Below are 15,502 nucleotides of genomic sequence, written 5' to 3'. Positions count from 1 at the left end.
TTTGACACTGATCCGGACGATTCTAAATCACAAACCAGATACGTGTTTATATTGAACGGTGGAGCTGTCAGTTGGTGCAGTTCTAAACAAAGCGTCATAGCGGGATCTACATGTGAAGCGGAGTACATAGCCGCTTCGGAAGCAGCAAATGAAGGAGTCTAGATGAAGGAGTTCATATCCGATCTAGGTGTCGTACCTAGTGCATTGGGTCCAATGAAAATCTTTTGTAACAATACTTGTGCAATTGCCTTAGCAAAGGAATCCAAATTTCACAAGAGAACCAAGCACATCAAGAGACGCTTCAATTCCATCCGGGACCAAGTCCAGGTGGGAGACATAGAGATTTGCAAGATACATACGGATCTAAATGTTGCAGACCCGTTGACTAAGCCTCTTCCACGAGCAAAACATGATCAACACCAAGGCTCCATGGGTGTTAGAATCATTACTGTGTAATCTAGATTATTGACTCTAGTTCAAGTGGGAGACTGAAGGAAATATGCCCTAGAGGCAATAATAAAGTTATTATTTATTTCCTCATATCATGATAAATGTTTATTATTCATGCTAGAATTGTATTACCTGGAAACATAATACATGTGTGAATACATAGACAAACATAGTGTCACTAGTATGCCTCTACTTGACTAGCTCGTAAATCAAAGATGGTTAAGTTTCCTAACCATAGACATGAGTTGTCATTTGATTAACGGGATCACATCATTAGGGGAATGCTGTGATTGACTTGACCCATTCCGTTAGCTTAGCACTTGATCGTTTAATATGTTGCTATGGCTTTCTTCATGACTTATACATGTTCCTATGACTATGAGATTATGTAACTCCCGCTTACCGGAGGAACACTTTGTGTGCTACCAAACATCACAACGTAACTGGGTGATTATAAAGGTGCTCTACAGGTGTCTCCAAAGGTACGTGTTGAGTTGACGTATTTCGAGATTAGGATTTGTCACTCCGATTGTCGGAGAGGTATCTCTGGGCCCTCTCGGTAATGCACATCACTATAAGCCTTGAAAGCAAAATAGCTAATGAGTTAGTTATGAGATGATGCATTACATAACGAGTAAAGAGACTTGTCGGTAACGAGATTGAACTAGGTATTGAGATACTGACGATCGAATCTCGGGCAAGTAACATACCGATGACAAAGGGAATAACGTATGTTGTTCTGCGGTTTGACTGATAAAGATCTTCGTAGAATATGTAGGAACCAATATGAGCATCCAGGTTCCGCTATTGGTTATTGACCGGAGACGTGTCTCGGTCATGTCTAAATTGTTCTCGAACCCGTAGGGTCCGCACACTTAAAGTAAGATGACAGTTATATTATGAGTTTATGTGTTTTGATGTACCTAAGGTTGTTCGGAGTCCCGGATGTGATCACGGACATGACGAGGAGTCTCGAAATGGTCGAGACATGAATATCGATATATTGGACGACTATATTTGGACATCGAAAAGGTTCCGGGTGAGATTGGGACAATACCAGAGCTCCGGGAGGTTATCAGAACCCCCCGGGAGGTATATGGGCCTTATTGCGCCTTAGTGGAAAGGAGGGGAAAGGAGCAAGGGAGGGGGCGCCCCCCCAAGCCCAATCCGAATTGGGAGCCCCCCCTTTCCTTCCTCCCTCCTTCCTCTTCCTTCCCTCTCCCTCTCCTAATAGGAAAAGGGGGAGTCCTACTCCCGGTGGGAGTTGGACTCCCCCCTAGGGCGCGCCACCCCCCTTGGCCGACCCCCTCCTGCACTCCTTTATATAAGGGGGTGGGGGGCATCCCATAGACACAACAATTGATCATTGATCTCTTAGCCGTGTGCGGTGCCCCCCTCCACCAAAGTCCTCCTCGATAATATCATAGCGGTGCTTAGGCGAAGCCTTGCGACGGTAGAACATCATCATCATCACCACGCCATCGTGCTGACGGAAATCTCCCTCGACACTCTACTGGATCGGAGTACGGGGGACGTCATCGAGCTGAACGTGTGCAAGAACTCGGAGGTGTCGTAGTTTCGGTGCTCGATCGGTCGGGCCGTGAAGACGTACGACTACATCAACCGCATTCTGCTAATTCTTCCGCTTTTGGTCTACGAGGGTACGTGGACACACTCTCCCCTCTCGTTGCTATGCATCACCATGATCTTGCGTGTGCGTAGGAATTTTTTTGAAATTACTACGTTCCCCAACAGCAGGGAACTCATGTGTGATGCCCAATGTATCAAGATAAGTGTCGAGGCCGGTGTTCTTGAACTCTGTACCATTTTCACTCCTGATGAGCTTGATCCTGATGCCATAATTGGTCATGGCACAATTTGCTAAGCGTCTGAAGACATCCTGCACTTCAGTCTTATAGAGAATTATGTGCACCCAGGTGTATCTTGAATAATCATCAACAATAACGAAGCCATAGAGATGTGTAGTGGTAGTAAGGGTAGAGTAGTGAGTAGGGCCAAAATAAGTCCATGTGTAGCAGCTCGAAGGGGCGTGATGTAGTCATGATTGTCTTCGAGGGATGCTTGGCCCTAGTCATCTTCTCGGCTTCACAAGCACCACATAGATGATATTTCTTGAACTTGACGCCCTCGATGCCAATTATAGGGTTCTTCTTCACAAGATTGTGCAAGTTCCTCATGCCCGCATGTCCTAGCCTTTGATGCCAGAGCCAACACTCTAAAGCTTTTGCTAGAAGACATACGACAAGCTGTGGTCATGCAAAGAAACCTACCATATATAGACCACCTCTTCGATAACCTTCAAAGACTAGATATTTGTAAGTTTCCATAAGAACAAGGCAACAATATTTTCCAAATATCACAATCATGTTCAGATCACAAAGCATTGAGACAGACATTAAGTTGTAACCAAGGGATTCAACAAGCATCACTTTATCCATGTGTTGACCCTTTGAGATAACAACTCTTCCTATTCCCAATACCTTGCTTTTACCAGTGTCAGCGAACGTAATGTGGCTTTTAGTACACTACTGTAGGATCCTGCTAAGGCGACACTACGATGAGAGACCCTTCGAGAAACTGTGTGCGATGCAATAATCGCAAACGATGGTGTAAGAGAACCGTCTAAAATGTGGAAAACATTTGCGATGATGGATGCATCAAACACGATTGAGATTTTAGTTGTGTGTGCGATGAAGGGCATACGGTTGATCCAGCGAAACTGTTTGCGATGAGGAAGAACAATAGAAACGGGCAGCCATATCAATGTGTGTGTGATATACGGCATACAGTTCCCTTTGATGAACTGTGTGCTATTAGGGAATGCAATAGAAACAGTCAGCCAGATCAAGGTGTGTGTGATATGCGGCATACGGTTCACTCGGACAAACTGTTTTTGATTAGGCAAGAGAGCGGAAACGGTTCATCTTAACAAGATGTGTGTGATATGCGGCATTTGTGATCAGCCAAAAGAACACAAACGATTCGTGTAAACCAGATGTGTGTGATACGCAGCAAACGGCCCACTCGGATGAACTGTTTGCGGTGAGAAATTATAACACAGACGGTTACTATAGTAAGTTCGTGTGTGATTCTGTTCATACGAAACACTTTGAAAAATGCCAACTAGTTGCTTGCGGTGTCTAGGAGTATCGCACACAATGCGTCTGCAAGTACTCGTGTGCGATGATTAGTAAGTTACACATAATGAACGGCCGCAAGGGTGATATGCTGATCATGGAGTCCGAGAAGACTGTTGTTAGAAGGCCGCTGGCTCAGCTTTTTAGCCTATATTTTATTATAATTGTATGCATAAGTAGGTCGTGAGTGTTTTGTGCCTTGCTGCATGTGGCATTTTAAATTATCCTGAATATGTAAGACAATTATTAACTGTTGCCATTGTAAATTTGCCTCAATGGCGAGTAGAGCGCGCACTGGGATGCCACCACGAGCAACCACGTGGTCAACCTTCTGGTACCCCGTGGGAGATGTGACGACGCATCCATAGGACATGATGGTGATATTAGGGGTGGATTAACAAGCTGCTCGGCTCGTTAAGCTCGTGCTTGTTAAGGCTCGGCTCGTTAAGCTCACTAAGATTAATGAGCAGAAACCCCTGCTTAGCTCAACTCGTTTGGAGCTTGTTAAGCTCATGAGCACTCGCGAGCGCTCGTTAATAGATTATAATATGTTACAGTCTACATGATGAGTGCATAGTTGTGGTTTTTAAGATGAAATACGATGGTTACGAAATAAATACACTCATTTGTTGCCTCCTATGTCGATTAGATTGAATAGATGAGATGAGGTGCTACAAAACGTTTGCCGCGTAAGATGAAAATATGTGTTGTGTTGTTACTAATGAGCTTAACGAGCCACTCGTGAAACTCATTAGCTCACTCGTTAAGCTCGTTAAGCTTAATGAGTTGAAATCAATGATTGGCTCTGTTCATTAAGAATCGAGCTACGAGCTTAACGAGCCGAACTATCTAGTGCTCATTAAGCTCGTGAGCTACGAGCTTTTGGTCCATCCCTAGGTGATAACATGACCGTGTGTGATAGTGGGCAGACACATACACATACATCTGAAAACAAGGGCCCATGTTTTGGGCTTCCGATGTGTGGCATACGGTGATCCAAAAGAACTGTTTGCGATGAGACAGAACAAACAAAATGGGTCTTTGTGGGCCCAGAACCATCGATAAATTTTGACTTTGTTTCTCCTCACATTGCAGATTACAACGTAATAAGTAATTGCAAATCTGTTCACACAGATCAAACTAATATGTGTTCACACCGATCAAACTAATATGTGTTCACACTTGGCACTGCGCTACAAAAACTACCCACTCAAAAATTACTTCCAGTTCCTCTCCTCGTCACCTACAAAACTAGTCTTTCCTGTCAAGTCGTTCCTCCATGACTGGTAGGAGGAGTTTCGGCAGGGCATATAACCAGGCAGCAAAGACCAAGGCCGCGGAAGCACTAGAGAGGTCCCGCCATGAAGCGGCAGCCATAGCAGAGATGTCCCAGTGCACCGCGGAGCCCTCGAACAAGATCTCACGGGCATGCGAGGGCTCTCAAAAGCGCACTCGTCGCATGAGCAATCGTGACGAGCTGGTGTTGCTGAAGTCCTTGGCCGGTGACGACGACATTCTCACTGGCCTCATTAAGCAGCAGGAGCTGGTCGACGGCTTGATGAAGCTGCTTGACATCAGCGATGCCTCGGTTGACAAGGCGACCGGCCTCGTCGAGCAACTCATGGGTGACAATGCGAAGCTCCTCAAGCCGCTCACCGAGAAGGAGGAGGAGGCACCGGCTGGAAGATGATGCATGAGCAGAGCAGTGCCTTGGGGATGATGCTGACAACGATTGTCGAGGAACTGATGGGTGACTTGAGGAAGATCCGGGTCGAGCGCGAGCAGGAGGTGGAGGAATCCCTCGCTGCTTTCAAGCAAAGCCGTGAGGAAATGAGGAAGGAGCTAGAGGATGTCATTGCCCGGCGATCCATCGAAGAGTAGATGCAGTAGCGATCTAGATCGTTGTCTATGATTTCCTTCTTCTCTTGCCCCCGTTTCTTCCGAACTTTGCCGCTTGTAGCATTTAAAATTATCCGAAATATGTAAGACAATTATTATCTGCGCCACTGTAAATTTGTCGTTGTATTATCCATTGCCATTTTATTTGTCGTCGTATTATCCGTTGCCCTGTGTGGAAATTTAAATTAGGCCGGAATATGAGTAGAAAACACGAACAAAGCAAATGCTGCCATGAGATCACAACCAAACACCCTCCGTCCACCCCTAAAAAAACCGTCCAGGCGCTTTAATTAACCCATTAATGCCGAAGTTTTGAGCGAGGCGGGCGACGACTGGTGCATGGAGGTCAAAGAGCTCACTTCCCGGTGAGCATGGGTAGCCTTGCTGCTCGCACATGTCCCGTCGAGCCTGCGAGGTGGACAGGATGCACGCGCCCCGTTGAGCCTGCACGGCGGACTGCTCGCACGCGTCCCATTGAGCCTGCACGGCGGACTTCTCGCGCTCGTCCCGTCTAATCAAATAGTTGCACGCATGCCACTGAGTATTGTTAAATATTGACACAGTTCATATAATACAACCGTTTGTGATATTAACGTGTCAGCTTATTGTTTCAAAAAGGACTTCGTTCGCTACTAATGTGTGCGCCTCTTCTCAAACTGGACGATTTTTTTTACCACGGCATATATGTGCCATGTCATGAAACAATGCCAAGTTTCATGTTTTTTGGGTGAGTTTTTGATTTACTAGGATTTAAAAACCGAGATTCTCAATGTTTCAGGACGACGACAAGTTTGTAATTCATTCCCATTCCTTAAATGAGACCTAAACATGCACCCAATGACACATGTACGATTTCCCACCCATTTTGTGCTTGTAGTTCAAATTTGAATTATGGACTACATTTAATGTGTAGAAAACTTAATTAGTAATATATAAAATGGCCAAATGAACTCTAAACATGCAATCCAAGGACACATGTAAATTTTTTCTAGCCATTTTTGGTGCACTGGAGCATGTATTAGTAGTTTGGATTTGAATTATGGACATTAAATGCCTAGAAAAATTAATGAATGAATAACAAGGGTCAAACGAACCCTGAATAATTTCAAAGTTCAGCACGAATCTCCCGTTGTTCCGTGTGTGTTGCATGTAGAAAAAATACGAGGCTAGAAGAGGGAGCGATTATCGTTTGGCCCACAAGGGGACACATTTCCCTATCGAAACCACGAGGGTTCTTGCGACAGGCTCCAGTTTGTAAGAGGTTTGTAATAAAGCTTGGCCCAAATTGGCAATGTTTTTACCACGACATATATGTGCCATGACGTGACACCAAGCCACCTTTAGTGACTTTCTCATGAGTTTTGGATTTATGGGGATTTAAAAACCGAGATTCCAAATGTTTGAGGACGAGCCAAGACACCGGTCAGGTTGTAATCCGTTCACATTCCTTGCATGGGACCTAAACATGCACCCAAGGAAACATGCATGTATAATTTTTCTAGCCATTTTGGTGAACTGGAGCATGTATTTGTACTTCTTATTTGAATTATGGATATTAAATGCCTAGGATACTCAATTTCTGTATAAAAAGGCCAAACGAACCCTGAATAAGTTTAAATTTCAGCATAGATATCATGTAGTTCCATGTTGCACGTAGAAGAAAATACAAGGCGAAAAGAGGCCATGATTACGTTTTGACAACAAGGGGAACATGTTTCCTTATCAGAACCACAAGGCTTCTTGTTGAGAGAAGCTCCGATTTGTAAGAGGTTTGTAATAAAGCTTGGCCCAAATTGGCAATGTTTTTACCACGACATATATGTGCCATGACGTGACAACATGCCACCTTTGATGACTTTCTGGTGAGTTTTGGATTTTATGGGGGTTTAAAAACCAAGATTCCAAATGTTTGAGGACGAGCCAGATGCCAATATGGTTGTAATTTGTTCCCATTCCTGGCATGGGACCTAATTAAACATGCACCCAAGGACACATGCATGTACAATTTTTCTAGCCATTTTGGTGAACTTGAGCATGTATTTGTAGTTCATATTTGAATTATGGACATTAAATGCCTAGGAAACTCAACTAGTGTATAAAAATGCCAAACGAACCCTGAATAAGTTTAAATTTCAGCATGCATATCATGTAGTTCCATGTTGCCCATAGAAGAAAATACAAGGCGAAAAGAGGTCGTGATTACGTTTCGACAACAAGGGGAACAGGTTTCCCTACCAGAACCACAAGGCTTCTTGTTGAGAGAAGTTCCGATTTATAAGAGGTTCGTAATAAAGCTTGGCCCAAATTAGACAATGTTATACCACGACATATATGTGCCATGACGTGACACCATGCCTTCGAAAGAGATTGTCCATTTTGCACACGAAGTGCATCCAGATTTTGCCTTAACCCTCTCAACTTTTTAGAACATGCTATGTGGGTGAAATGATGATACCATGCCAACTTTCAACCTTTTCAGAGTTCATTTGAAGTGCTTTTCAATTTCAGGATCATTTAGCTCAAAAAAATCAGTAAATGCCTGAAAAATACCAAATGAAGTCAGAAAGGGTGGAAAATTGATGATGTGGCTTTGAATGGTGCATTTTGAACACACAAAAGTCTGGAGTTCAAATAAGTTCGAAACAATGAAATCCCTTTGTAACAAATGAGTTTTCGTTCGAAACCCTGATACTTCGAAAGAGATTGTCCATTTTGCACATGAAGTGCATCCAGTTTTTGCCATAACCCTCTTAACTTTTTGGAACATGCTATGTGGGTGAAATGATGATACCATGCCAACTTTAACCTTTTCAGAGTTCATTTAAGGTTTGCAATAAAGCTTGGCCCAAATTGGATAATTTTTTTACCACGACATATTTGCGCCATGACATGACACCATGCCGATTTTCATGACTTCCTAGTGACTTTAGGATTTATGGGGATTTAAAAACCAAGATTCTAAATGTTTGAGGACAAGCCAGGACGCAGGTATGGTTGTAATTCGTTCTCATTCCTGGCATGGGACCTAAACATGCACCCAAGAACACATGTATAATTTTTCTAGCCATTTTGGTGAACTGGAGCATGTATTTGAAGTTCAGATTTGAATTATGGACATCAAATGCCTAGGAAACTCAACTAGTGTATAAAAAGGCCAAACGAAAGCCGTGTGCCTACAAAACTGTGGCCGATGCCGCCCACGATCTGAGTCGTGCGTTCTGATTGGCCAGAACCCAAACCCCATGAATCGTACGTCTACACCGTTGGATGCTCCTAGATCGAACGGCAACCCTCAGCCCTTTCGACAGCACATGCAGTACATGGCTAAGCATTGTGTGCATGCGTAGTGCTAGCTCACGCTTCCTTCTCTTGTACGTTTTCTAAATAGACTACTGTTTCCCGCCACTCCTCTCATCGGTTTCCCGCCTCGTCTCCCATCGGTTTCCCGATACCAGTGTCACTGTTAATTGAAGGCTAGGCGGCAACACACCAGCCATTGCACACAGTTTATAAAAGAACAAATGTGCATGATAGGAGGGAGTAGGTCTCATAGGGTGACCAGCGTGAGCAAAATGGTGCAGGTACTGGCTTAACCGTGTGCGATGCAGGTGCACTGTAAAATCAGCATGACTACGCAAGCACGAGCAAATGGTGGAGGTACTGGTTTAACCGTGTGTGATGCAAGTGCGCTGTGAAATTGCCACGATTGCGCAAGTGCGAGAAAAATGGTGCAGGTACTGACTTAACCGTGTGTGATGCAAGTGCGCTATAAAATCACCACAACTGCACAAGCGCGAGCAAAATGGTGCAGGTACTGGCTTAACCGTGTGCGATGCAAGTGTGCTGTAAAATTAGCACGACTGCGCAAGCATGAGCAAATGGTGGAGGTACTGGTTTAATAGTGTGCGATGCAAGTGCACTGTGAAATCACCACGACTGCGCAAGTGCGAGCAAAATGGTGCAAGTACTGGCTTAACCGTGTGCGATGCAAGTGCGATTTAAAATCACCACGACTGCGCAAGCGCGAGCAAATGGTGGAGGTACTAGTTTAACCGTGCGCGATGCAAGTGCACTGTAAAATCACCATGAATGCGTAAGCGCGAGCAAAATGGGGTACTGGCTTAACCATGTGTGATGCAAGTGCGCTGTAAAATCACCACGACTGCGCAAGCTAAAGGCAGATGAGTTTATTTAGAAATTAGGACGAACCGTGTGCAATAGACCAGCTAGCTAGAAATATAAAAACAAACTACCTGCCTTGAGCATTGCAAAAATTGGCGGTTCTGCCACTTTTAGTTATTATCATACACGCATATTCTTATGGACCGTGCGCGATCTTGGGCACTCCCGCCCCGCATCAATTCCTTTACCCAAATTTTAGTAGCCGCCGTACTTCAACCGTCGCCCACACTCCTCCAGCACCGACCTTATAGTAAAATTGCAGTAGCCGAGAAATTTGAACCGTCTCCCTCCCTCATCCACCACCAACTCTGCCCACCATTACTAAAATTTACAGTAGCCGCGGCGTATCCTCAAACACCACAACCCCCCCCCACCACCACCACCACCATAGTCCCCCCCCACCCGCTCCTTCCCCCGAGAACCCTAGCTCGCGGCCGCCGCTGGCGCCACCGCCAACCCATGCCGGTCTGCCTGTTCCTCCTAGCTTAGATAATAAAGTTCAGGTTACCCAGTGATTCCCATACCGTCGCCCCACTCCCATCAGTATTTAGATGAGGCCTATGGTGTCCCTCCCCACCAGATCCACATCCCCTACTCTAGAATGTTGCAGCCTAAGATCGACCACGTATCCCGGGGAGCCCGACGAGCGTTCGGGCAAGAAGTGGTTTATCATGGCCTCTCCGGCGGACATTGGCGAGGTGGCCGTCGTTCGCCCCGACATGTCGATCCCGGAGCAACACGTCACCGCGGAAGCCGGTGAAGACGTTGACTATGTTGCCATGTCGAAGGCTTCATGTCAGCGGGCTTGCGTATTACTGTATCTCAGGAAAGCTGGCTACGACATCAAGCTCGTCGGCAGTGATGGCTTCACACAGGCCATGTCACAGGTTACGTGGTCCATCCCCAACCCCTCTGGTTCAACTATCGTCGATCTCTTCAACGGCCCTGCCACTGATATCCTCTGCCAAGCGGTCAAGGATTTGTGATCCTTATACGCCATTGAGCCCATTTTGTCATTTTTGAAGGACACGTTCTACGACGGCGGCTTGGAATCCTCAATTGCCAAGTCAGATCTCATCGACCACGACCACGAGGAGGGCACTCACAAAGGTTCTTCCACCATGGGTATGTGCTCTTCCAACTGGAAGGATCCCGTCCATGAAATGTGAGGCAACATCCTATCAGCAAATCTTACCTTTTCTAGCTTGCCAACCCGTACCCTTTGTTGTAGTAGCATTTGTCGTGCGGTGCTATAACTGTGTCGTGTTTAATTATTTCAGTTATGCAAAAATGTATTGTTCAATAGGGCTATGTGATGTTTAAGTATGAATTGTCCACTTCAGTTTCACGAATGGCTATATTTGGTTGTTTATAGTGAGTAGATGCCTTGTTTATCTGTGTTAGGTTGTTAGGTTGGTTGCAGTGAGCATTTTTTCTAGTTATCGAGCCGATGCCTTGTTTATATGTATTTTGTCTTCATTTGGTTGCAGTGAGCATTTGTCCAGTTATCGAGCAGATGCCTTGTTTATCTGTGTTTGGTTCTTAGGTTGCTTTTTTAGCATTTGTCTAGTTTTCAAGCAAATGCCTTGTTTATTTGTATTTGCTTGTTAGGTTGGTCGTAGTGAGCATTTGTCCAGTTTTCAAGCATATGCCATGTTTATCTTTATTTGCTTGTTAGGTTGGTTCTAGTGAGACTTTGTCCAGTTTTCAATGGCTATATTTGGTTGTTATACTGATCATTTATGCCTTGTTTATTTCAGTCATTCACAATGTGTTGTTCATTATGTGCAAGTCGGAACCGTGCCGCTCGACTGCATCAATACTAGTTTGAACGGCTATATTTGGTTCCAGTTATGCCTGGTGTAGTTAACACATGCCCTTTATTTCAGTTTAACACATTTATCCGGTGATGTTTAAGCATTACCTACATTCTATTCATTTTCAACAATACCAGTTTGAATTGCAATATTTGATGGCTGTTAAGCCTGCTGTCAGTAACATTGCCTTCCATTTTATATATGCTTTGACAGCATGCTGAAACCAACACATTCAAGCTATCATTTGGAGATGATATTGTTTACCTTTGCTATATTTGTTTGATGTTAAGGTTGCCGTACTTATCATGCCTTTCCACTACTTATGCAGGACAACAACGGGAGTGGCCACCATTTTCCGCCGAGGTTAGCTTCATCCCTCGGCTTGTACCCCCCTGTCGTTCCATAATGTAGTGCATATAGATCCAGGCTTGGACACTTGTTAGCTTCTAATATTGACTTGTTGCTTGTAGGTACATATGCCCTTGGCAAGGATCCACGTGTCGACCCTTTTTGCGTATGGGGCGATGAGATATTGATGAACAAGCATCAAGTGAGGAAACTGATAAGGATTATTAGCAAAAATATATGAATGGTGGCAAGAAAATTATTTTTTTATGCTCTATCCAACACAACAGTGAGTTGTAGGATAGTAACTACAAACTCTGCAACCTTCTCTTTTTACTGCCCATAATGAGTTGTTAGACAACAATGTCTGAATCTTTTTTGTTCGCAGTGGTTCCTGAAGCAGTTCACTCAAGATTACCTCGCAAAGTACATGATTGGTGGACAGGCAATGAAGGTTAAATTATTTCATCCAGACTACAATGAGCATCGAGAAGTTGTAATGAAGATAGTGAAGGATGGATGGGCAGCCATCACAAGGGGTTGGCCTAGAGTCGTGCGTGCATTACGCATAGAGGAGGGCACAATATGGGCATTCCGCTTCAGCTTCTCCAACAACCAGAATCTATTTCGCCTCTCTCTTTACAGTATTTAGTACAAATGTGGTCCATCATTCTTTACTTGGTACTTCTGTAGTTCTTTAGTATATGTACATGTGCATAGAATTATGCATTCGTGGTTGAACCTATATTTGTAATAAACCTCGTTGGATATGATGTAAGTGATTGCCTACTTTCAAATTCAAAAGGGTGATTTTTAAATTAGGGATTAACTAGGATTAATTAGGGATTACACTGCACACGGTTTGCAAAAGCGAAACATCTGCGATAGACATGGAGATCAGGCACGTTTCTAGGATCCACTACGTGTGCGATCAATCTCCACCACACACACGATCAGCCAGGAAAAAATATATGCGATCAATCTCCACTGCACACACGATCAGCCAAGAAAAAAACATGTGCAATTAACAACAGCATTGCACACAATTCTTTCTTATTAAATGTTTGCGATAGTCACCTTATCACACACGCTTCAAAATTATTGACTGTTTGTGATGTTGTGCGCATCACAAATGTTTGGTACTTCTTGGATTAACTGTGTGGGATGTACATGCTAACGGAAACGTATTCCTTGGATGGTCCGCGTCGAATGTACATAGCGGGGGCTAACTTTGTGGGATGTACTTATGATTGGAAATGATTTAGCCTGTGTAATTGTATTTTTTAGCACTACTGTACGTATAACCGTATTTGCTCGCTCGCCGGTTACACACGACCTCATTTTGCCGAGCGTGTGTGCCAGAAGGGCATATCCCCGACGGTTACTGGGTCGTGTAGTAAGGACCCCCCCTATCGCCCACACTCACTTGGCGGCGGTTCCAAATGTTGTCGCGGAAAGGGGTTTAAAACCGTTTGTATAGCACCAACGCGTACAAGTGGTAGATGGACATAGGGTTAGATCCATGAGAAGACTTCAATCACTAGTCATGTGGTTAGTGCATCCACTGTTCATTATCCACTCAGTAGCTTTCGGATTCGTACCCTACAGTGTAGTTAGCGAGATAGGCTTGACCAAGAGTATTGTGAAGCACAAACATGTAGCCGACAAGCATGCTATCAAATTCAAGATTCTTGTTTGGTAAGATAGGATGATCGTCAAGAAACCCTGGTACGAAATAAATGGTAAGACCATTCTGGCACTTTGTCTTGCATCCCACAAGATGTTTTAGGTCCCCGGCATTAGCGTCAGAAGTCTTTGATTTCCGGCTGGAGACCTTTCCCTGCAACAGAAGTTAATTCTTCTTAATCACCCACATCTTCAGGGGTGGCTTAGAAGCAATAAGTCTAAGGGAAGCATCTAAGAACTTTGGCTTTGCATCCCTAGCAAATAGTTTTGCCAGAGGTGAATAATACTCATAAGAATATGCAGAAAAGTTCTTTGTTTTGTGAACATAGCGGTTAGAAGAAACACACTCATATTCATGAGTCCCATGATGGTTTCCCTGCAAAACATTGGCGTTAGGGTGACCTTGTGAGGTCCTTTGTCTGTATGAAGCCTTTGGGCCATATGAAGCCTTTGGTCTGGGGTTTGTCTTCTTCCTAGGTGGTGTCATGATGGCATTCATGGGAAGCTTCTCAAAACAACTTTTGGGCACCCAGATCTTCTTCAAAGGTGGCCCATTTCTGTAGTTAGTACCAATAAACCTGGCAAAACACTTCACCATTCTGATTCTTAAATAGCTTATAATTGGCGTCAAAGGATTCATCAATGATAATGGGGTTAGCACAAGTGAAGCCAGTTAAGGTGGATGGGTCCACTGAGAGATCCTTTGCAGCAACCCATGTGGTTTTGGGGTACTGCTTAGGCTTCCAATAAGAACCATCAACATTCATTTTCCTCTCGAACTCTACACCCTCTTTCCTAGGGTTACGGTTTAGAATCGATTTCTTGAGGACATCACATAGTGTCTAATGCCCTTTGAGGATTTTGTACATGCCTGTTTCAAGCAATGTCTTCAAACTAGCATTCTTATTAGCAATAGTAGTGGTATCCTTAGTGGACGGGTTAGTTACCACATCAGCAGTTGAAAATATTGCAATATCAGAGGCAGTAGAACATTCAGCAATATACACAACATTATCAAGCACAAGACATTTTGAACATGGTGGCTAAAGTCTTCCTAAGCGGAACTGATCTGTTAAGCGTGTAGTCAATCGTTCTACTTTTGAAGATCTTCATGAGATGCTCTCAGTTTCTCAAGATCTTGCTTCCTTTGAAGATAATCATAGGAAAGCTTCTCATGAGTGGCTGAGAGGGTTTCATGACTACTTTCAAGTTCCTCGTAATTAATACAAAGATTTTTTTATGTCTTCAATTGAGGAATGAGTTCGATTCATTTCCGCGTCCAACAGATCATCGCTTTTGTCTAACAACTTTTGAATGTGTTCCATAGCAGTTCGTTGTTCAGTTGCAAAGCTAGGTTTGGATTCACACTTAGAGTTATCTTCACTGGAGGTTTGAAAGTAGGCATCACATGAGTTTACCTTGGCACCTCGTGCCATGAAGCAGTAGGTCGGAGCAGAGTCGTCCTCCTCATTGGCTTCAGTGTCGATGACGTGACCATTGTCTTCAGAGTTGAAGATGGACTTGGCGATGAATGTCGAATCTACAGCCAAGCTTACCACGCCTGAATCAGACTCCTCCTCAGACTCCATCTCCGCCTCCTCAGAAGAAGACTCCTCCTCTGAATCCATCTTCTTGCCAATGAATGCACGAGCCTTGCCAGATGAGTTTTTCTTGTGAGACGAATACTTTAAAGAAGACTTTGAAGATTTCTTCTTCTTCTTGTCGTCAGAGTCATATTCCTTGGTCCTCCTCCTCCTCTTCTTCTTCTTCCTCTTCTTCTTCTTCCTCTTCTTCTTCTTCTTCTTCTTCCTCTTCTTCTTCTTCCTCTTCTTCTTCTTCCTCTTCTTCTTCTTCCTCTTCTTCTTCCTCGTCTTCTTCTTCCTCTTCTTCTTCTTCCTCTTCTTCTTCTTCCTCTTCCTCTTCTTCCTCATCCTCTTCTTCCTCTTCCTCTTCTTCCTCTTCCTC

This window comes from Triticum dicoccoides, chromosome 2B (assembly GCF_002162155.2).
Source record: "Triticum dicoccoides isolate Atlit2015 ecotype Zavitan chromosome 2B, WEW_v2.0, whole genome shotgun sequence".
In the NCBI taxonomy this organism is placed as follows: Eukaryota; Viridiplantae; Streptophyta; class Magnoliopsida; order Poales; family Poaceae; genus Triticum; species Triticum dicoccoides.
Note: the sequence above shows the minus strand (reverse complement) of the source record.